Consider the following 22,610-nt stretch of genomic DNA (forward strand, 5'->3'; position numbering starts at 1 on the left):
TCATAGTGTAGCCTGCAAGGAGGGAGATCGTGGACCCCGGGTGGGCACATGCCCTTGGTGCAGTGCAGTCCTTGCCATGGTGGGTAGTATGAGTGGAGTGGGGCCCTCTAAGAGCCCCAGCACCCCAGCTCTGACAGCAGTCCTGGCACATTTCACGGGGCAGGGATAACACATGGAAACGCATGCCGATGCTTCCCCGTCTCTTGCCCATGGCAGACATTGCCAATCCATCCATGCATTCTCCCCCTAAGAGTCCTTCACAAAGTGCTCCAGGTACTGACCTCTGATCAGCTGCCATCACCAGGACAAGGAATCCTAATAAATAAGATAATACTTGGCTGTCTGTGCCACTCATGAAGATGGCAGGGTGATCATAAATGGAAACATCTTTGGTTTTGATGAGGCTTCCAGCAACAGGGAAATAACATTCTTGGGGGCACAAAACCAGACATACAAACAGCAAGCACCACCACAGACACTTACAGCATTTCTTTTGGTAGTTCTGCCATTTGCTGCGTGAATTGTCATAGTGGGTAATGAGCTGTGACTCAAGGAAACCTCAGCTGGGGGGTGGCCCTGATGAAGTGCAGAGGATTGGGAAGCAGCTAAGTAAGAGGGTTTTTATCTTCTTTTCTACAATTTAAAGTATTATAACTAACAAAGCTACACAATTTTTTTTTGTATGAGAAAACCAGGTTTATCTGCTGTGTCAATTCTAGAGTATTGCAAACAACAAGAGCATAGATTTAAAAAAAAAAAAAAAAAAAGGACAGCTCATCTGGCCGTGCCACAGGAGTGGGCCAGAGTCAGGGTTTGGGCTCCTCTAAGCCCCCAGGCCTCCACCTGTGGAATCCTGCCCCTTTTCCAGTCTCCTGGTGGCCCTCCCATCCCCGAGGGGACTGTGGCCTTGGAAGCCCAGGCCACAGCCCTGACCAAAAGTTACCTACACCCTGCTTAGGATGCAGAAAGCTACAAGAAGATATCAGTCCTATCCTAACAATAAGAAGAAGCTAATAATCTACAAAGTCATACCTCTTAGCCCCAGGTGGATTAAATTTCAGAGGGTGACAAGTCCCTAGAAGAGAGACGGCCCATGTGCTCTTCCACCTCTGGCAGAACATGGAAGAGCATGGAAGAAAGTGGTCAACAGAGAAGCAGAAAATGCAACTGAAATTTTAACAGATTTTTAAAGGTTACGGTGACAATCTGGAATCATAGGGAGCCCCGTGCGCAGGGGAGTCTACACCTACTTGTCCCCTCTGCAGGCCTCCTCTGGATGCACGAGGAAGATCTGGGGCAGGACAGGAGAGCCTTGAGAGCATCCCCTGGGGCTCCAACCAAGTTTGAGAGTGCAAATTAAGAAAACAATACCTGTTCACAGTGCATTAGGACATAAAATACCTGTACATGAAAAACTATAACGCCTTGCTGAGAGAAACATACGAATATCTAAAAGAAGCCTCAGTATTGTTAAGATGTCAAATTCTCCCCAAAATGATCTATAAATTTAATGTTATTCCACTCAAAATCCCAGCAGACTGGGTGTTTTTTAGAAGTTGGCAAACTGATTATAAAGTTTTTATGGCAATAAAGATCTAGAATATCCAAAACAATTCTGAAAAAGACCAAAGTGGGAGGATTTACACTACCTGATTTCTAGGCTTACTGTGAAGCTTTAGTAACCAAGACAGTAAGGCTTTGGTGTAACAATAGATGCATAGAACAATGGAACAGAATAGAAAATCCAGAAATAGACTCACACAACCATGGTTGGTTCTCAACAAAGTGCCAAGGTAGTTCAATCAGGACAGGATAGTCTTCTCAATAAATGATGCTGGAAAAATGGAAGATCCGCATGGAAAAAAATAAATCTCAACTTTCACCTCGTATCATGTGCGAAAATTGACTCAGTCAAAATGGATAATCAACTTAAAGGTAAGAACTAAAACCATAAAACTTACCGAGGAAAAACATTTTTAAAAATCTTTGTGACCTTGGGTTAGACAAAGATGGCACGAAAAGTATAAGCCATAAAAGAAAAGCTTGACAAATTGGACTTGGTCAAGACTAAAAACTTCTACTCTTCAAAAGACAGTGGTGAAAAAAATGAGAAGGCAAAAAACAGAAAAGAACGAAACCCCACAAGCTGGGAGAAGATATTTTCACATCATATACCTGATATTGAACTTGTATCCAGAATATATAAAGAGTTCTTAACCCCCCAAAGAATGGGCAAAAGATTTGGACACTTTACTAAAGATATACAATGACAAATAGATACAGGAAAAGATGCTCAACATCATTGGTTATTAGGGAAAGGCCAATTAAAACCACAAAGAGATCCTACTTCCTACCCATTAGAACAGCTAAAAGTAACAAGATTGACCACATCAAGTATTGGGAGGATGCTGGGCAACTGGAACTCTCATACATTTGGGTGGGAGTGCAAAGTGGTAGAGCCGCTTAGGAAAACATCTGGACTGCTTCTTATAAAGTTGAACGATACACTTACCTACAACTCAGCAACGACTGCCCTATGTACTCACACAAGGGAAATGAAAACTTTTGTCCACAAAGCAACCTGTATGCAAATGTCCATTAACAACTTTATTCAAAATAGCCTTCAACTGGAAACAACCCAAATGTATACCAAATAGTGAATGGATAAATAAACTGTGGCATATCCATACAACGGAACACTACTCAACAATAAAAAGGCGTGAGCCACTCACACGTACGTGCACGCATCAACACACACACATATTCACAGCGTTCTGCGAAGTGAAAGAGCCAGGCCCCAAAAGACTACGCAACAGGTGAGTCCCTTCACAGGAGATTTTGGAAAAGATAAAACCCTGAGGACAGAAAACAGGTAACTAGCTGCCAGAGCTGGGGGTGGGAAGGAGACTGGGAGTGAGCATGAGGGAACTTTGTGGAGAGCTGGAGATGCTCTGTATCTTGATTCTGGTGGTGGTTACACACATTTGTCACACACATTTTCCTGTGTGCAAATTATATCTCAGTTAAAAAATAATAATTTTTAATCACATAACCAGGGTAATGGGAGACCTCTGTCACCCAAGATCTCTGCGAAAACACTGCACTGTTTTCCTGGGGAAAACTGCTCCCCTCTCCCAATTGGACAGGGATTCTTTTGACTCCCAGCATCACCATTTACCAGCTGGGTGGAATTGGAAAATTATTTTACCTCTCTGATCCTTAGACTCTCATCTGTAAAATGGGCATACTTTTTCCCTATCAGAATTGCTGATCACTCCTTGAGCTGCTGAGTGCAGTGTCTCTGCCTCCCTAGGCTGTAGGCTGCTGGAGGAGAGGCATGATTCTTTTCTTATTTGTATCTTTCTCTCTCCACCCCCTGCCTCCCAAAAGGCCTCAGCAGAGGCCCCCGGGACTCCTGGCTGCGTGCTGCTGGAAGAAATGTGCACGGACAGCCAGAGGCGCCCCGGCAAACCCTCCGCTGCTGGGCGAAGGCCCTGTTCCTGCTGCCAGGACTCCCTGGGAGGGGCTGACCACCAGGGCTGGCAGTGCCTCATCGCTCTTGGAGAGGTGGAGGCAGCAGGGTGCCCGCCAAGCTCAGAGTCCCCCTGGGACAGGCTCAGGGATGCAGGGGGCCTGGCTCCACACCAGCTCTTGGCCCCACGTGCAGCCTGCCCGGCCACCGCCTCCCTTCCAGCCTCAGCTCCCTTATTTGCAAAATGGGAATATGGAACGACTCACAAGGTTGGTTTAGAGCAAAGGAGAAAGTGTTTATGAAAGTGCTTAGCAAGTGAGGAATTACTATTGTTCCTAAAAATCTGATGATGAATAATAACATTAAAGAGATCTGGGGGTGCGGGTTTCAGTTCTGCCTCACAGGGGCCCTGCCAAAAGCCATCCAGTGGCTTCCATTGCCCTTAGGGAGAAGGCCAAAATCCTTCCCGCAGCGGCCGAGGCCCTGCCGGTCTTCCTCAGAGGATTTTTCTCCAACCTCTGCTTCAGAGAACTTGGTGCACTTGTGAGTTGATCTCCGTGGTGACTGAATAAGGCCTGTCTGCCCCCTAGACCGTGAACCCATGACGGCGGGACTTGCCCTTAATAAATGCAGCATTTGCAGGATAAACAGGAACGCACAGAGGTGGTGGGTTCCCTGCCTCCCTTCAAAGTCCCACAGGGCTCCCTAGATTCTTCCTGGGGACCAGGCCCTGGAAACCAAGAGGCAGCTGGAAGCCAGGAGAGGGGGTGAAGAGCCCACTGGGCCTTGCAGCTGGAGGTCGAGTCTCCTAGGAGGAGCCTATCACTGGCTGGATCGGTAAGAGGACAACTTAGGCCTTCAGTTCATACAAGATTAGCAGCAGGAGAATGTGTAGAAATGTCTGACCCCCTTGTGCAAAGGGGGAAACTGAGGCCCAGAGAGACCAAATGACTATGCCCAAACCAAACCAGTGGTGGCAGCGTCCAGGCCAGGAGTTAAGATTTGCCTATGCTCATGCAATATGTTCCTGACAGATCTCACATCTCCTCTTAGGCCAGTGGTTTCCCACCCTCTGTTCCATCTAAGCTCCAGGTGTTACCATGTGGGTTGGGAGGAGTATAGGCCCTGGTGAGGGAGACGATGCGGGTATGGGCTCAGAAGCGTCCTGTGGAAAAGAGCAGAGACCAGATTGCCTGGCTTCCAGTTCTGACTCCATCACTCACTGTGTGATCTTTGGCGAGTTACTTAACCTCTCTGAGCCTCAGTTTCTTCATCTATAAAATGGAAATAATACATATGTCACAGGATTAGTGTGAGGATTAAGTGGTTTATTTTTGCATGCGTTGCATACATATTTGTGGTACGTGAAAAGCCCTTAGGAGAGTGTGTGCACATGCTAAGTGCTACGTAAGTGTTAGCTGCCATTTCCATTCTATTCCTACCTCCCCCAGCTATTCCTACAGCCTCTCAAGGGGAGAGTGGTGGTGAGGGTCACATACAGCAGATGCAGGGGGTCTGGGGATGGCTGAGGGGACAGGAACGTCTCCAGCATTCTGTCCTGCTCTAGGCTACTGAAGTTCAGGAAGTCCGTGTGCGGCCAGGGAGACTCTGAGCGGAGGTGGCCGCGTCCCCCAGGGAGGGCTGGGGGTGGGCACAGGCCAGGTCACACTGTGGAGGCTGAGAGGGTAGAAGGAGGGCGCAGCTGAGAGAGGGTTTCAGCCACGCAGGGATGCTGGGTGGGCACCCATCCCGGGCAAAGGGAGCTGGAGGAGTCGTTCATCCATCTCTGGGCAGTTGGGTGAGCCCTTGGTGACGCCCCTTGGGGGGATGCTGATTCAAGGCAAGGGTCCCCTAGTACAAAGACTGCCGAAGGCTGGGGGCGACGGTTTGTGAGCAAGGGTATTATCTGGGGGCTTCCGTGAGAGCTGAGTGGGAGGTGGCAGTGGGTGGAGAGAGATGGGGAAAGGGGGAGTGGTGGTTGAATGCCAGCGGCTAACAGCAGAGCTCTTCCCTGGGACCCACCCACACAACTCCTGCAAAATCTCCAGAAATCCCAAATGCTCATGATGACTGGATTCCTCCTGACAGTTTGTGCAGGAGCCAAATTCTGCATCTGGGTTGATATGAGGGGCAGAGCTGGGGCCACAGGCAGTGGGCCCCCAAGTCTCTATGTTTGCAGGAGCCCCAGAAATCTTCAAACTATGGGAACTGGGAGGGTTCAAGGATTTCTCACCTGGAATGCCATGGGCAGGGGGACGGAGGGTCACAGAGCCACAGGGGACTAAATACTGGGCAGGAGCCCTGAACCAGGAGCCTGGGATGATTTTTTTTGCTAATATATACTGTACTTGGGTCTGACACTGGCATTGGGCCAGTTTGCAAGGTGCTTTCACTAAATAATCTCATTCTGTGTTTCATTATTCCACCTTACAGATGTGGCCACTGAGGCACTGAGAATAAAGAGACCTGTCCAAGGGAGGCATCCAGAGCTGGAAGGTGAGCCCCAGTGGGGGTTCAGCCCCAGAGCGTCTGGGCCCTGCCCCTAGGAGGCCGGTGAGTGAAGGGACTTAGCCCTAAGTCCCCGGGCCAGGCCGAGACAGGCAAGGGGCATTTGCTGGGTAAGTGGTGAGGAGAGGGGGTGCCTCCCGCCTGCAGCCCCTCCAGCTAGCTCCCCAGGTTCCCGGGGCACCCTCTGCTGCAGGGGGGCAGAGCTGGGTGGGGGAGAAGAGGGATGTTGGGGGCAGCCTTGCACCCCGGTTCGGGAGGGCTGGGGCTCCAGGGTGCGCGGGACCCACCTCGCTGTCCTGGGGAAGGGTGTTCCTCCTGTGGCCCCTTGACCTTCCCACCCACACCGGGCACTGCCAGACTGGCACGAGGCTTCCACCAGGTTGCGGGGTAATAAATCTCACGCTTCCCTGAGGCCCGAATTGCATTACTGCACTTTATCTCAGCGTTGTGCTGTGGGAAAGAAAAAGAAAATCTTTGGGATTCAAATGTATGAAAATCTCATCCTGTTCTAAACGTAACTAGGGGAGCTCACTAAAGAAATCTCAGGAGGCTTTGATAGAGCAATCACCACTGACGAAAGAAATGTCACTGAAAGCAAATGACTGGAACCACTCTTGCCTTCTAAGTGAGCGGCAGAATTTGTATCACCGATAAGTGGGTCTGCACTGCTGGGGGCGCTGAGAAAAGTGAGGCTGCATAAGGGGCCCCTTGTAACCACGGAGAGCACCCTTAATGCGGAGAGAAAATGGTTGTGGAGACAGGGTGGGGGGAGCCACAAAGACAGAGATGGCAGCGGGGGCAGGTGGGAGCGGCTGGGGGCTTTTTAGGATGCAATTTGCCTAATACGTCTAATACTTAATTGTTCTGGCGTGGCTGTCCCCTCAGTCCTTTGGGAATGTCCAAATTAAGGGCTTTGCGTGAGTCAGGATTTTTGTTTATTTCGGTGGAAATTGAGAGAAATGAACTGATGCATGGGTGAGGATAAAGGAGCGAGCACAGCCCTGGAAATGGGAGGGCAGGAATGAGGAGCTGAGCAGGCAGTCCCCCCCACGCACACACACACTCCAGGAAGTCACAGAAATACTGAGGAGGGCGCCAAGCTCTGCGCAGAGAGTCTGGCCAGTTGAGGACCTCAAGGAGCAGGAACCCCGCACTGACGTCTGGGTTTCAGTAGAGAAATCGCCTCTGCTTTAGCGACTTTGTTGACATGGCACGGATTTGTGTTGGGATAGTTGGGGTAGTGCCCGTCTGCAAGCGTACCCCACTTCTCTCCCATGGAGTCAGAGCCTGTCTGGACTTGGAAGGAGCCTGAAAAATTTCTGGACCCTCAACTTTACAGAATGGGGAGATGGGCCCAGGGAGGAAGTACGTACATTCTCGGGGTCACACAGTGGGCTATGGCAGAGCTAGGTGGCTCCTTTTGTCAAGTGGGTCTCAAACCCAGAGTGAGGAAGAGGCTGGAGTGGCAGGGGCAGGAGAGACACACTGGGGGCAGGGAGGCGACAGGGCCTGGCTGGTGATGGGGGTGGGGGAACTGGCCAGCCACTGCCAGGGTTTCCCGCAGGCTCTGCCCGGAGGTGCCCGGGGGAGCTGGGCAGGAGTGAGGAGACCAGCTCTGGACGTTGCCTGGAGGGAGAAGGGCAGAAAGAAGGCACCATCGCACACCCACAGTCCCTAGCCCCGGCTCTACCACCCCACGCGTCAGCAGAGCATGATGTTCTTCCGTGGGGAGGTGGGTTGCAGCCAGCAGAGTCCCCTCCACCACCACCACTCGGACCCCATGTCGGGGAAGCCCAAATGCCGAGCTCCTGGGTAAGTCCTCACCGTCTGCTCAGAGCCCCTGCCCACCAGCCTATTCTAGGCCTGGAACCTTTGGTTCTGGTGGGGCAACACCCACCTGGAGGTGTCTCTGGTCCCCACAGTAAAGGGAGAGTAAAGGGAGAGGGAAAGAGTGTGGTCCTCCTGGGCCAGCACCTCATGGGTCAGGCCCCACCAAGGCCATGGCAACGGAGCCTCCAGGGCTGCCAGCACCCACCGAACACCTTCTGAGAGGCAAACACCAGAGCCCAGCCTCAGTGAGTCGTGGGGAAGGGTGCAGAGGGTGGGCAGGGGCGTCCTTGGAGGGCTGGCATGGGCATGGATGAGACGCTTACAGAGCCTGTCCAAGTCCTAGGGAGCTGTGAGGATGGAATGACCCATTCTCTCTCCCTTCTACCCAAATGGTAGCTCACAAGGGCATGAAAAGAGGACTTTGGTCTCCCTTCCTGCAGCCAGAGAATCTTAGAATAAGGACATCTTAAAATTTGTGAATCCTAGAATCCTAGAAATACTTGATATTGGGATTCTAGAAATAACTGAAGCATAAGATTTTAAAACACATTTTAATGCACCTTGCTCTTTTATTTACCATCGTATCTTGGAGAATGAGAAAGTATGTGAAAAAAATACTAGTAGTTTTCTTTGGGGTCTTGACTCTATATTTTACTTTTCCCCATTTTCTCTATTCTCCAAACATTTGCAATGAGCATGGATTTTTTTTTTTTTATAATGAAAAATAACAACATTTAAAGATAGCACGGTGCCTCTCATTACCAGAGGTGGTAGGCTCTTAAAACTGAGTGGAGGCTAATAATGTCCTGTTGGCTGGGTCAGTCCTTTTTTTTTTTCCTCACATGCAAAAATATTGAAAAGTAAGATTTTTGTGTGTGTCTTTTTTTTTTTAAATTGGAGTATAGTTGTTTTACAATGTTGTGTTAAAACATAAGATTTTAAAATCAGTTGCTAAAATATAAAAATCTTACACTTGCAGAATCTTAGGAAAAAAGACACCAACCTGCCCAGAGAGGTGAAGCAGCTTAGAACTTTTGGCCAGAGCCTCTCGGAGGACTTCAAAATCACCCGGTCCAGCCCCTCCGTTTATATCTGAGGACTCTAGCGAGAGGGCAGGGACTTGTGTGAGGTCACCTTCTTCTGTGGCTCCCATCTCTTCCAAGGGTGGCAGTGCATCTCCTGGCTAGCAGGCAGGCAGGGGGCCGCGTGATGTTGCCGGCCACTCCTGACCCTTGCCCCAGTGCTGTCTCAGACTGGAGCTGCACCTGAGGGAGACGGGCCAGATCCAAGGTCTGGGGGCCTCCAGCCTTGTCTCCATACAGTGTGTCCCCCTGGCCAGGGGGAGGGGCCAGAGAAGCCCTTGAGAACAGAAGGTCACAGGAAATGCCTGGTATAGGGGAGAAACTAAAACACTGTGTTTTGAATGAATGAATGAATGAGTGTTTGTGATGGTCTTAGTGATTAAGAACCTGGAGTAGGACAGACCTGGGACCTGAGTCTTGGCTGTGCCACTTAAGCACCACGTGGCTAGGTGACGAACCTCCCAGAGACGATACCTGTACCCGTATCACAGGTCTGTGAGGACTAAGTGAGATCCTGCCCGATGCCTGATACACAGCAAGTGCTTGCTGAGTGCTAGCTTCATTGTCATTATCGTGAATATTAGTAACAACAGCAAGCGGCCTTAGGACTAGCACCGAGGGCCAGGCCTCTTTCCATTGCAATGGTGGAAACATCCCTCACTTCTTTTAGCTTGGAAAGGTTGCACAGGAATGATGGAGAGCAGGGTCCGGGTGTCAGGCCGCCTGTCTCTATCCTGGAGGCGGTTCTCAGGGCCCGTGCAACTCCAGGGCTGTGTCCACGCCCGCCCCACGTTTGGCAGAGCCCTGATGGGGTGACCGGATGCTCAGAGTCTGTCAGCCCCCACTCGCTCTCAGAGCCCTTGTCGTGGTGTGCCAAGCTTTCTCTGGCCATGGCCACCTTCCTGCAAGGGGCCACCACAGCTGTCACCTTAGGAGGCCTCCTGGGGCTCTGAGTCTCCTTGCCCTCGGAGCAGTAGGGACAGGTCTGTGTTGGGGCGGGAAGCGTTTTCCTCAGCACTCTTAGGGTTCCTGTCTGGGTCTGAAAATTAAACCGATAAAGACAGATTCATAGGAGAAAAGCACGCAGATTTGTTTGATAGAAGCTTTATGTGTCATAGGAATATGAAGACCTGAAGAAACAAGCCTTAGTGTTTCTCTGCCGGGGGTGATGATGGGTGGGTAGTCGTGCGAGGGTGACGGGTTCAGGACTGTGAGGTGAGTGTAGGAAACTGGGGACACGTAGTAAGTCCTGTGTGTTAGGATTCTTCTCGCTGACCCTTTGTCTTCAGAGATGGAGGCTCCTTTCCTCTGCGTATAAGGGCACCTCTCCCTTGAGGGTTTATGACCTGCTTTAGAGGAGAAGGACGGGGGAAGGGCAGAGTAACCTTCCTGCTTCTGTTGTTTCCTCAGACTCCTTCAGATTAAACTATTCAATATGCCAAGGTGCCATATTTTGGGGCAGCGTTTCTTAAACTCCATCATCTGCATAGATTACCCTCACTCTCTTGCCCACGTGGCCTGGGAGGTCCTCACTATGACTGTCCTCTGTGCCCAGATGGCCTCCTTGGGCCTCCAGCCTGTGACTTCAGTTGGGACTCAGCTGTTGGCCCTGGGGCTCTTGCAGAGAGCGGGAGGGAGATGGGAGGGAGAGGGGGAGGGAGAAGGGAGCGGAGGGAGTGGAGGAGGGAGAGGGGAGGGGAGGGAGAGGGAGAGGGAGAAGGCTAGATCTCAAGGAGGGCAGGAAACTCAGCTTTCCAATCTACTAGGGGAGCAGCCAGAGCCTTGTCATATTCCTGGAAACAGCCAGCCTCCGTGGGGCAGCCTGGCCTCTGGTCCCTTTCTTGCTGGAAACCACCTCCTGGTGGACCTCCAGGCCGTCCACCTGAGATGACCAAGCAGGCAGAGGAAGAGGGGAAGACACAGAGCCTCTTGACCTGGAACTCCGAGGAACACCTGCTCCCTGCATCACTTCAGGTGCCTGAGGACTTGGGGGAAGGGGGAAGTGTGGGTGGAGGTGGAGGTTTAGGGGGTGGGATCACTGCTGGGGAGGAACCCAGCTTCCACTGAGGAGAAATCCCCAAGGCCTGCACCCCAGATCTTTTTCTCCTTGAAAAAATTGTACAAGGCATATAGGCTCATTATTGAAAAAAATCTATAAACCTGCTGAGAAAAAAAAAAATTCGTGTTTCTACTTAGCAGACATATTCAGATATGTGCATTCATGAAGTGCATGTGTAAGGGAAGGTGTTTGTACCCACACACACACACACACAGGATGTTACTATGTGTGCCATCAGTAACTTCTCCCCTCCCTACTGCCCCTGCAACAAGAATGACATCTTTCCATCCTGAAATATGTCAAGCTACATCTCTACTTTTAATGACACATAGTACCCCATTGTATGGCAAATGATCATTTATTTAACCAAATCCCCTAGTACCATAAACTTAGGTTGTTTCTAAATTTTGTTATTGTAAACAGTGATACAAGGTTGATCTTTTCATGTTTACCTCATTTTTATCAGAAGACATTTTCATAAGTTAACTGGAGTGAAAAGTGTACCAAAACCACATTTTGAAGGCACTTGATATATATTTCCCAATGCCTTCCAGAAAGGTTGTTTACATTTTAGTCTCTCCAGTGGTGTAAAAGCACCATAGCCCAAATATTAAAAATTTTGGTTTTCATCATCTTCTCTCAAAAAACTTACAGAAGAAGTCTTGGGCATCCAAACATGATATTATCAGAACTTTTTGAATTTGCTGTCTGCATGGTGAGAATTGACATTCATAATGTTGTCCCCAAGAGTGTAGGACATTCGAAGAGCCTTCTAAATCACTGTCTCAGGGACTTCCCTGGTGGCACAGTGGTTAAGAATCCACCTGCCAATTCAGGGGACACGGGTTTGATCCCTGGTCTGGGAAGATCCCACACGCTGCAGAGCAACTAAGCCCGTGCGCCACAACTACTGAGCCCGCGTGCCACAACTACTGAAGCCCGTGCGCCCAGAGCCTGTGCTCCTCAACAAGAGAAGCCACTGCAGTGAGAAGCCCGCGCACTGCAACAAAGAGTAGCCCATGTTCGCCGCAACTAGAGGAAGCCTGCGCGCAGCAACAAAGACAACACAGCCAATAATAATAATAATAATAATAATAATAATAATAATAAAATACTTCTTAAAAACAATCACCATCTCAGCTGATCCTCTTGCCAAGTGGTCAGCAAGATGTAGGAGGCAGAATACTGGTCTGGGGGGTAGGAGACCCAGATTCTAGTTCAGCCGTCTTCGTGTCTGACCATTAGTGCCTCACTTTACCCATCACGTAGAAGACAGGAAAAGCCATCTCTGGACTGAGCCTTCCGTGGGGCAGTTATGAAGATTGGGACAGTGGCCATGAGATCCCTTTGTGTTAGCCTGTCCCTTGTATAAAGAGTTATCAAGAAAGTAGGTGTGGTATTAGTAATGTGGCTTTCATTCTAGATTAATTTCTGGAAATGAGTGCTTGAGTGTAGGGAAATACATTGCTAACATTTATTGAACACATACTATATACCAGGCACTGTGACATGCCACCTAATATCTCACTAAATCTTTACAGCAACCCTATGAAGTTGATGCTATTATCATTCCCATTTCACAGATGAAGAAACTGAGACTCATAGAGGTTGAGTCACTTGCCTAAAGTCACACAGCTAGCAAAGGGTACAGACAATCTCTATATAGGCAGCTGAGGGGAGATTGTGCAATTGACAAAACACACACCTGTAATTCTGTATGCAGGGCAGCCTCAGTTATCCAGTAAGTGACAGTTTTGCAAAAAGAAAAGGGCTGGGGCTCTTAGTATTGAAATCCACTTACTGATTAATCTAATGCTCTAGCTGGGAACAGTTCTCATATGAATCAGAAGCCAAGACTCAGAGTCCCGAGCTAATTGCAGAAGGTCACACAATGAGCAGCTGAGCTGGCTCTAAAGCCACCAAGCCTATCCTTCCACTCAGTGAGTAACTGCAGAGCTGGAATGTGGTCAGGACACAATAGGGGGTCAGTCAACACCTATTGCAGTGAATGGAATTGGAGTCCCTCTGAGAATTTTCTGTAATTTAGAATGCAGTAGAATACACTTCACTCAGAACTTTCCCTGATCCGTGACTATGGACAAGACCTTCCCCGGGACTTCCCTGGTGGTGCAGTGGTTAAGAATCTGCCTGCTAACGCAGGGGACACGGGTTCGAGCTGTGGTCCGGGAAGATCCCACATGCCACGGAGCAACTAGGCCTGTGAGCCACAACTACTGAGCCTGCGCTCTAGAGCCTGTGAGCCACAACTACTGAGCCCACGTGCCACAACTACTGAAGCCTGCGCGCCTAGAGCCTGTGCTCCGCAACAAGAGAAGCCACCGCAATGAGAAGCCCGCTGACCGCAACGAAGAGTAGCCCCCGCTTGCCACAACTAGAGAAAGCCCACACAGCAACGAAGACCCAACGCAGCCAAAAATAAACAAGTAAATAAATAAAAAAAAAGAAAAAACCTTCCCCTCTCTAGGGCTCAGTGATTTAATGAAATGCTCCTTGGGCAATTGTTGCAGCCAAGAGCTTGTCCCATTGTCTCAGGGCCTTGAGGCCACTGTTACGTGGATGCAGCGAGTAAGGGGATGGGGAGCTAGAGAGCTGAGGGGCGGACCTGAGCAAGCTAGAGTAGCCGCAAAGGGACAGTGTGTGTGTCCAGGGTAGGGCTCTCAGACACGAGGCAAGTCTTGTAAATGAGGGTGTGGACTATGGTGAATGAGAGCTCATGCCAGTGGATCAAGGACCCTGGGTTTCCACAGCTTCTGGTGTTTCAGGAGGAACCCTAGATCCTGAGTTTTAAATCTGGCCTGCTGAGCTGGGCAGAGGTGGGCTGGGCTGGACCCTCCCGCAGGAGCATCTTGTCTTGGAGCCTTCCTCTCCTCCCCATCTGCCTCGCTCTCCTAGTCCAGGGTGAGCAGCTCCAGGTCCAGTGACCTTACAGGGCGGAGGGCCCTCACTTTGCCTAGGCTAGACAGGTCTGGAGGGGACACGGCTAGCTGCTCTAGAAAGAGAGGCCTAGGAGCCAGGGGACCTGGTTTGGGGCGTGACTGAGGGGAGTGATAGTGATTTTTATTGCTGGGATCCCCACTTATTTCTATCATTTGAACTTAGATCATAGACTGTCCAAGTAGGAAGAAGGGACCTTAGTGAGCTGAGGGGTGAACGGAGGCCTGAAGAGAGGAGGGACTGTGTGGGGACAGACGGCTCGTTGAGGGCAGGATCAAGTGCCACCACGGTTGCTCCCTGGCCCCATGGGAGAGGCCTTGGCATGTGCACACTGATCGTGGGCCCTTCACCCAAATGCTGTCCTTGGTTGGGGCTGGACGATTGTGCACCTTCCTGTGTGGGCAGCCAGGTTTGGAACCCACCCCTATCCTAGAAGTGGTGAACAGATCTGGGAGAGCCACTAATAGGTACTATTTTTCTCCTTTCCCGCTGGCAGGAAGAAGGAACCTAATCAGTCACTACGCTGGGTTAATTATTGCTGGTGGCAAACAAAAGCTGAGCTGAATGGGAAAAACAGCGGGGCGACACTAATCTAATACCCACTCTTACACTCCAAGCAGCCACAGACCCAGAGGACAAGCCTGTGGTCGGACAAAATCAAACTTATTGACCTGGGTCAGTGAGGGAGCGTGGAATGCCTCTGGACTAAAGAGAGCCAGCAGGGAGTGTCTTTTCTAAGGGTTGGGTTCCCCCTGAAGGGTTCTGGAAGAGCCCCAGGGAAGCAGGGGTCAGTCCTGGATTGGTGACTGTTTCTGAGGCAGGATGAGGAGAAGTGGCGATTAACCAGGGGCTGGGTTCTGTCACGGGGCAAGGGCAGCTTAGCAATTGGGTATCCCCAGGAATAAAGGAAAATAGCAGCAGAGCTCTGGGGGTCTCATTGGCAAGAAAGCAACAGTCACGCAGAGTGGGGGTGATTATGGCATTTTACAGCTGCGGCATGACCTAGGGAAAAGCTGCATTTTCTGTTAACTTTGCATCTGGCTTTGTCTGTGTCTGTCCCTGCCTGATGACGGCAGGGCTGCTTTTGGTTTTTTCAGTCCGAGTTGATCCTCATGCCTTTAATCTTGTCCAGGTTTTTATTCCTTCACAGCCAAGTCAGCAAAAATTGAAACACAAATTGATTGGCTATTATGGCATCTCTGTTGCTATTTTTATTTCCTTTTGCATACTGAAATGGCCCAAAGGAAATAAAAATTGCAAGGAATGGGTTACTCACATAGAAACTTGGGAAGGGTCTCAACCAAAACCACATGCTTCATGAAGATTCACGTTAAGGAGGCAACAATTTAGGCCAGACTGAATGAAGGCTCCAGGAATGGACACAGGCTTTGATCCTTAAAAGTAGTACAGTGAGAGAAGTTGGGCAAAGAAAAATCTAAAACGTCATGGGTACCCCCTAGTTTGGTGGAAAGTGTCTGTGGATTTGGAAGTTCCTACATGGGCACTGTAACACCTGGTACTTGTCTCCCATTAGGGATAAAGAGCATCTCAGGTGGAGACAGAACAGCTAGCATGAACTTTTACCCTCTCCCAGCTGCTGGGAAGAAAGTATGCAAGCGCTGATTAGCCTATGTTAATAATCTCTGATGGCAAACAAAGGCTTAGCAGAAGGGAATTAACAAAGTGCTGGGCTATAGTAAAAGCAAAAATAACTGAGACCCTCAAACCAGAGTGGCTGGTGGGCTTTCCTTTCAGGGCGTCCCCTGTAGAACTAGGAAAGTTCCAGACAGGATGGAGAATCCTCATATACAAAACAGGAGTTTTGTTTTTAAAAACAAAATTACATCTGAATAGACATTTCTTCAAAGCAGATACACAAATAGCCAATGAGCACATGAAAAGATGCTCAACTTCACGAACCATCAGGGAAATGCAGATGAAAAGCACAATGAGAAACCACTTCACACCCACTAGGATGGCGATCAAAAAGACAATAACAAGTATTGACAGGATGTGGAGAAATTCAAATCCTTATACACTGCTGGTAGGAATGTAAAATGTTGCAGTTGCTTTGGAAAACAGCCTGGCCATTCCTCAAAAAGTTTAACACAGAGTTATCATAGGACCCGGCAATTCTACTCCTAGGTAGAGACCCCAAATAATTGAAAACATATGTACACAAAAAGCTTGTCCATGAATGTTCATAGCAGTGCTATTCACAATTGCCAAAAGATAGAAACAACCCAAATGTCCATCAACTGATGAATGGATAAACAAAATGTGGTATATCCATACAATGGAATATTATTCAGCCATAAAGGAATGAAGTACTGACGCATGCTACAACATGGGTGATCCTTGAAAATGTTATGCTAAGTGAAAGAAGCCAGTCACAAAATCACGTATTAAATGATTCCATTTATACAAAAAGGCCAGAATAGGCAAATCCATGGAGAGAGAAAATAGTTTAGTGGCCGCATAGGGAAGGGGGAGCTTTGAGGGAAATAGAGTGACTGCCAGTGTGTACTGGAGTTTCTTTTTGGAGTAACGAAAATGTTCTGGAATTGATTGTGTTGCACAACTCTGAACACTAAACACTATTGAATTGTATACTTGAAATAGGTGGACTTCACAGTGTGTGAATTAGAGCTCAGTGAAGCTGTTACATTAAAAAAAAAAAAAGAGTGGGAGAAACTGGATATAGGCTATATAGATACTCTCTTTTTTCACAATTTTTCTGTAAACCTGACACAGTTTTAAAGTTAAAAGTTTATTTTTTAAAAGTTACAGATGAAGAGAACAGAGACGCAGTTGGTTTGCTGGCTTCCCAGGACCCAGTTTTCTCCAACCCCTCTGTCCCAGGCAGCTGAAGAGGGAAACAGGAAGAATATAAACCAATGACAGTCAGACCTCAAGCTAGTGTTCAGAGAGGAGGGTGCACACAGGGCCCAGGTAAACAAAGAGGAGAATCAAGAAGTCACCATTTGTGCAAATAAGGGGCTTGGAAAGAAGTGCTCCAGATCCAACGTAAGCAAAACCAAAAGAAACTGACATGGTACCTATGCAACAACTCTACAGGAGAAAAGGAAGGAGTGGGACAGAGGAAGGAGAACATGCAAAAGAAAGACGTGCACATTTCTGGAAGAAGATACACCCAGGAACAGAAGAAAATATTAGATAAGAACTGTTTTGCATTCTCAAGAAATTAAAGACAACTTGAATTCTGAAACAAGAGATTGAAGTGCAGACAAGGCAATAGAATGAGTTGAAAAGGACTAAGAAAAGAAACAAGGACAAAAATAATACCACTGCAGAGTTAATGAATGTAGTAGAATAATATCAAGGGTATAGCTGACATGATAGAAACACAAGACAGTGAAATGGAAGACAGATTTGAGAAAAAAAAAAATCACACAGCACGCAGAAGAAATTAAGCCAATGTGCAGTAGAGATAAACTCTAAGACCACCCTGTTAACCTGTGAGAAGGATGTACTTGTCAGCTGTTTGACCTTGGACGAATCACTTAACCTCTCTTCTGAATTTTCGTCTATAAAATTGTGCTAATATCTACCACGTGGAGTTATTATGGGGAGTTAGAATGGGGTTAAGAGAATGGGCTCTGCCCATTCAAACTGCAAGATTTGAATCCTGAATTGGTTTCCTATTGCTTATACGACCTTGAGCAAGTTACTTCTTTTTTTCCAGCTCCTTATCTGTAAAATTGTCATTAACAGTAGTATCTACCTCATAAGGTTCCAGCGTGGATTAAACAAGTAAGAGTTGAAGGATACTTCTTGACCTAACTTTACGAATATGTGACTATTTCAGTTTATATATATTTGATATGTAAACAAAGTCAACTCATGCTCAATGGTGAAAAATGAAAGGCATTCTCATTAAATAATATTGAAATGCCCACTATCATAGTTATTAATTAACATTATTCTCTGGAAGTATTAGCTAATGCAATCAGACCAAAAAAAAAATTTTTTTTAAGGTATAAATATTTGAAAGGAGGCGTGGTTTGAGACATAAAAGAGTTCTGACAAGGGCAAAATTAGAAAGCCGGAGGAAGAAGGAAAGACCTCATCTTTGTGGCTCTGGGGACAGAACTAAGGTTTGAGCAGTCAGGAAAGGTGGTGGGATCTCTGTTACCATCCTTGTCCAACCTGAATTTGGACGCCATGTCATGGGTGCTACAATGAGGGTTTGCCATGGGCTGGGAAGGGGGCTTGAGAGCTTCTGAGGGACGTCCCAACAGTGGGCTCCTAAGGCTCCAAAAGGGAGGGTACAATCTTTCCCTGCCTTTGCTGAAAATGGGTTGCCAGCCTATTCTCGTCTCACCCATCAAGTGGAGGGCGGTCAGTGGGGTGATTGTTGAGCCAGCAAACTGGGCATGGAGAAGCTGACCCCCGTGTGTGTCCTTTAGCCAAGGGTCCCAAGCATGGTTCTCTCATCTTCAAACTGCTATCTGTTCTAGTCAACGTTTCCCAAGGTGTGGAAAGTGTACTCTGGTGGTACAAGTTGAACTTAGGGGGCACACGGAGGAACATTATCATTTTAAACATTTCTATTTCTATTTATTTTTGTGTGTATGAGAAACTTTTATAAATAACACCTCAAAACCATGATGCCAGGGATATTATTGCTGAGGTCAAAACTATAGTTAAGTGAAAAAAATTTAAAAAGTAAATTTAAAGAAATATGAAGGAATAGTACAGGTGGTGAACAGTTGTAACATATTCATGATGGGGGTATGAGAATGGTTCAAGTTTGGGAACCAGGGGCTCTTGTCAGTGGCTCTGGAGTCTGATGAACCTGTATTCTAGTTCTGGAGCCTCTACTTACTAGCTATATGACCTTAGATTATCCAGGATCCCTTTGGTCACACGTGACATAAAAATCAACTTCTGTACACTCATGTTCCTAGCAGCATTATCCACAACAGCCAAAAAGCAAAACAACCCAAATGTTCATCGATGGATGAATGGATAAACAAAATGGAGTATATACATACAAGGGAATATTCAGCCTTAAAAAGGAAGAAAATCCTGGCACATGCTACAACATGGATGAATCTTGAGGACTCTATGGTAAGTGAAGTAAGCTAGTCACAAAATGACAAATATTGTATGATTCTACTTGTATGATGTACCTAGAACAATCAAATCCATAGAGACAGAAAGTAGAAGGGTGGTTGCCAGGGGCTGGGGGCGGGAGGGAATGGGGAGTTATGGTTTAATGGGTATAGAGTTTCAGTTCTGCAAGCTGAAAAGGGTTCTATGGATGGATGGTGGTGATGGTAGCCCAACAATATGCATGTATTTAATATCACTGAACTGTATGCTTAACAATGGGTAAAATAGTAAGCTTTATGTTAAAAGTGCATAAAAATCAACAATTCGATTAAGAAATAATTTTATTGTCTCATATAATGGGGAAGGATGGGGAAGAATCAGGACCATCAGGTGTGACTGAATCCACAGCTTTGTCTCTTGGAGCAATGATGACCGATGATGGCGTCATCTCAAAAGCCAACGTTCCTTCCCAGCCAACAAAACAATCCCAAGGGTGGACTGTGGTTGGCCTGGTTTGGGTCACATGCTTATCCAATCCTTCACTGTGCCCAGGAATGGGGCACTCTGGTTGGACGGAGCTAAGTTTCAGGCCCACCTGGAAGGGGGTGGGGGCAACTGGGCAAACCCAACAATGGCTTTCACAGTGCCTAAGGAGACTGGATCCCAAGGAGGACCTAGAGCCATAGGAGAGAAGATTGGAAGGGAAAATCTGTCCTCATGCTTCAGGCAGGCAGAGAAGCAGAGGGTAGTGAGAAGAGAAATTCCAGGGCCTGAGCCAAGGAAAATTTAGAAGTGACCCAGGAGTGGTCATGGGGTCCTGACACCCAGCAGAAGTCACCTTGATGCCCAAAAGGGGGCCCAGACAGGGAGCGCTGCTAAGCAGGGCACAGAAGCTCTGCAAAGCCAAGCAGAGCTTACAGGCCACAGCCCAGTAACCAGCCCGGCCTCCAACCTGCACAGGATCTGAGGTCAAGATGGCCCTGAGGTCAAGATGGCCCTGTGCAGGTGACGAGGAAGGCAGGCCCGACACCACTTGCATTTCCAGGAAGGCCAGTGATGACTCTGGCCAGTGCTTTGTGAGATGTCTGGAACCTTCCAATTCTCCCAGCTGGCTGTCCCCCTGGGGTTCAGCACTGACCCCCTTAAAACATGGAGAAAGGATGCAGGCCTGTTGGAGGACTTTGAAGAGGGCCAGGGAGTCACAGCAAACCCTGCCGAACTCCGTATCTAAGAGATGGAAGAAGAGGAACCAGAAGGAAGAGAGGGTGAAGTGGCTGGAAGTGAGAGAAGGGTCCACTTCTCTGTCTGGAGACAAGTGTGACTTGGGGTGATCCTGCAAGATGGCAGCTGGCAGAAAGCAAAGGGCACTGACAGAGGAGCCCACAGCCTTGAGTTTGAATCCACTGCTGATTGGCTGTGTAAATTTTGATGTTGCTTCTGCTCTGAGCCTTGGATTTTCCACCTATAAAACCTACTTTACGGGTGGCTGTGAGCATTGAATGAGGTCAGATCATCCCATGCAACCATAGGTTAGCCATCTGTGTTTTTGCAATATGGTAGTTTCCCATTCCCATTTGCATAGCACATGTTTATTTCCACAGTGTTTCTATGTGCACATGATTCAACTCAGTCCCCTTATCTTTCTCCTAACAGACTGCAGAGCTGCTGAGAAAGATCTCATCTGTTCACAGTCTACCCTCAAAATACACAGGTAAGAAGCCAGGCCTGAAACATCTTGTCTTTCAATGCAGTGACAATGGGTACAAAAGCCAGGCAGTGACACAAGCATTTTGCAGGGAGTTGCAAAAGGAAACACGAGGTAGAGAAAGCAAAATAAATAGATTTGAAGGATGGGCTAAGAAACTTAAAAGAGAGGTACGCTCCAGAGAATAAGAAAAGTATGAGAATCTGCAGGAGCAGGTATTAATCTCATGGCAAGTTTTCCTGAAAAATTAGAGGAGGGGTAGAAGGATTACCTAAGGACCCAGGGCTTTTGTGCCAAGAAGTATGATATATTTTGGAAACAGATAGCTTTTAGCATTTTTCACTGTCTGGATTTCAAAAAAATTACTCATAATGGAGTAGGGATATACTCTTGTAACCACAACTGCCAAGGGGCAAGGACCCTATTCCATGAACAGTCCTTCTGTTCAGCTCAGCCCCTAAATGAGGTTAGACAGGGCAAGGTGGAGCTGGAGTGTTTGGGAACAGAGGCTGAAGGAGCTGAACTGCTGCATCGATTAAAAAAGTAAATGTGCGAGGACATTCTGAGACATGCTACAACATGGATGAGCCTTGAGGACATCATGCTAAGTGACGTAAGCCAGGTACAGAAGGATAATGCATAAGACTATATGATTCCACTAATATGGTGGACCTAGAGTTGTCAGATTCAGAGACAGAAAGTGGAATGCCAGGGACTGGGAAGAGGGGGGAATGGGAAATTATCAATGGGTTTCAGAGTTTTAGCTTTGCAAAATGAAAAGAGTTCTGGAGATGCATGGTGGTGATAGTTGCACACAATGTGAATGTAGTTAATGACACTGACGTTTACACTTCAAAGTGGTTTAGATGGTTAATTTTGTGTTATGTATATTTTACAAGAAAAAAATTGGAAAAAATAAAAATAGTGTGGGCTTTCTGGGGGCAAACTGGTGGCAGGGTTGAGGACGGGGCAGGAGAAATTCAGTGAGATGGCAAGGGGCATAGGTTTTTGTTTTGTTTTGTGTTTTTGGTTTTTTTGACTGCACCACGCGGCATGCGGGGTCTTAGTTCCCTGACCAGGGATCTAACCCGTGCCTCCGGCAGTGGACGCGCAGAGCCCTAACCACTGGACCGCCAGGGAAGTCCCAGGGCATAGTTGTTGTTGTTGTTGTTGTTTTATAAATTTATTTATTTTACTTATTTATTTTTGGCTGTGTTGGGTCTTCGTTGCTGCGCGCAGGCTTTCTCTAGTTGCGGCGAGCGGGGGCTACTCTTCGTTGCGGTGCACCGGCTTCTCATTGCAATGGCTTCTCTCGTTGCAGAGCATGGGCTCTGGGCGCGCGGGCTTCAGTAGTTGTGGCATGTGGGCTCAGTAGTTGTGGCTCATGGGCTCTAGAGCACAGGCTCAGTAGTTGTGGCACACGAGCTTAGTTGCTCCGCGGCATGTGGGGTCTTCCCGGACCAGGGATCGAACCCGTGTCCCCTGCATTGGCAGGTGGATTCTCAACCACTGCGCCACCGGGGAAGCCCCAGGGCATAGTTGTTATATGTGATGCTGCCACCAGGGAAACATCCCCAGTGGAAGAGTGGCCAAGGACTTTTAAAAACAAGGTGATCTAATATTGACCATGAAGCTGTTTGCTGGGTTCACAGAAAATCCCCATCCAGCCCCTGATCTTGATTGAAGCCTGCCGTGCACAAGTTTTGTGTGAATGGGGTCATATGAATTGACGTGGGGGAATGGGGGCAGTGCTGGAAGTATAGAATGGAGCCACAATCCGTGGACTGAACTAAGTCAATAGAAGTAGGAGCTCAGAGCCATAGGTGACCATGAAATTGTAAATACTCAATGCCGACCTCCCCATCCCATCCCAAGCAATTTGCAGAAATCTCAAGGAACCCATTGGACTTCCCAGAGGGT

The sequence above is a fragment of the Eschrichtius robustus genome, chromosome 7, assembly GCF_028021215.1.
Source record: "Eschrichtius robustus isolate mEscRob2 chromosome 7, mEscRob2.pri, whole genome shotgun sequence".
Classification (NCBI taxonomy): domain Eukaryota; kingdom Metazoa; phylum Chordata; class Mammalia; order Artiodactyla; family Eschrichtiidae; genus Eschrichtius; species Eschrichtius robustus.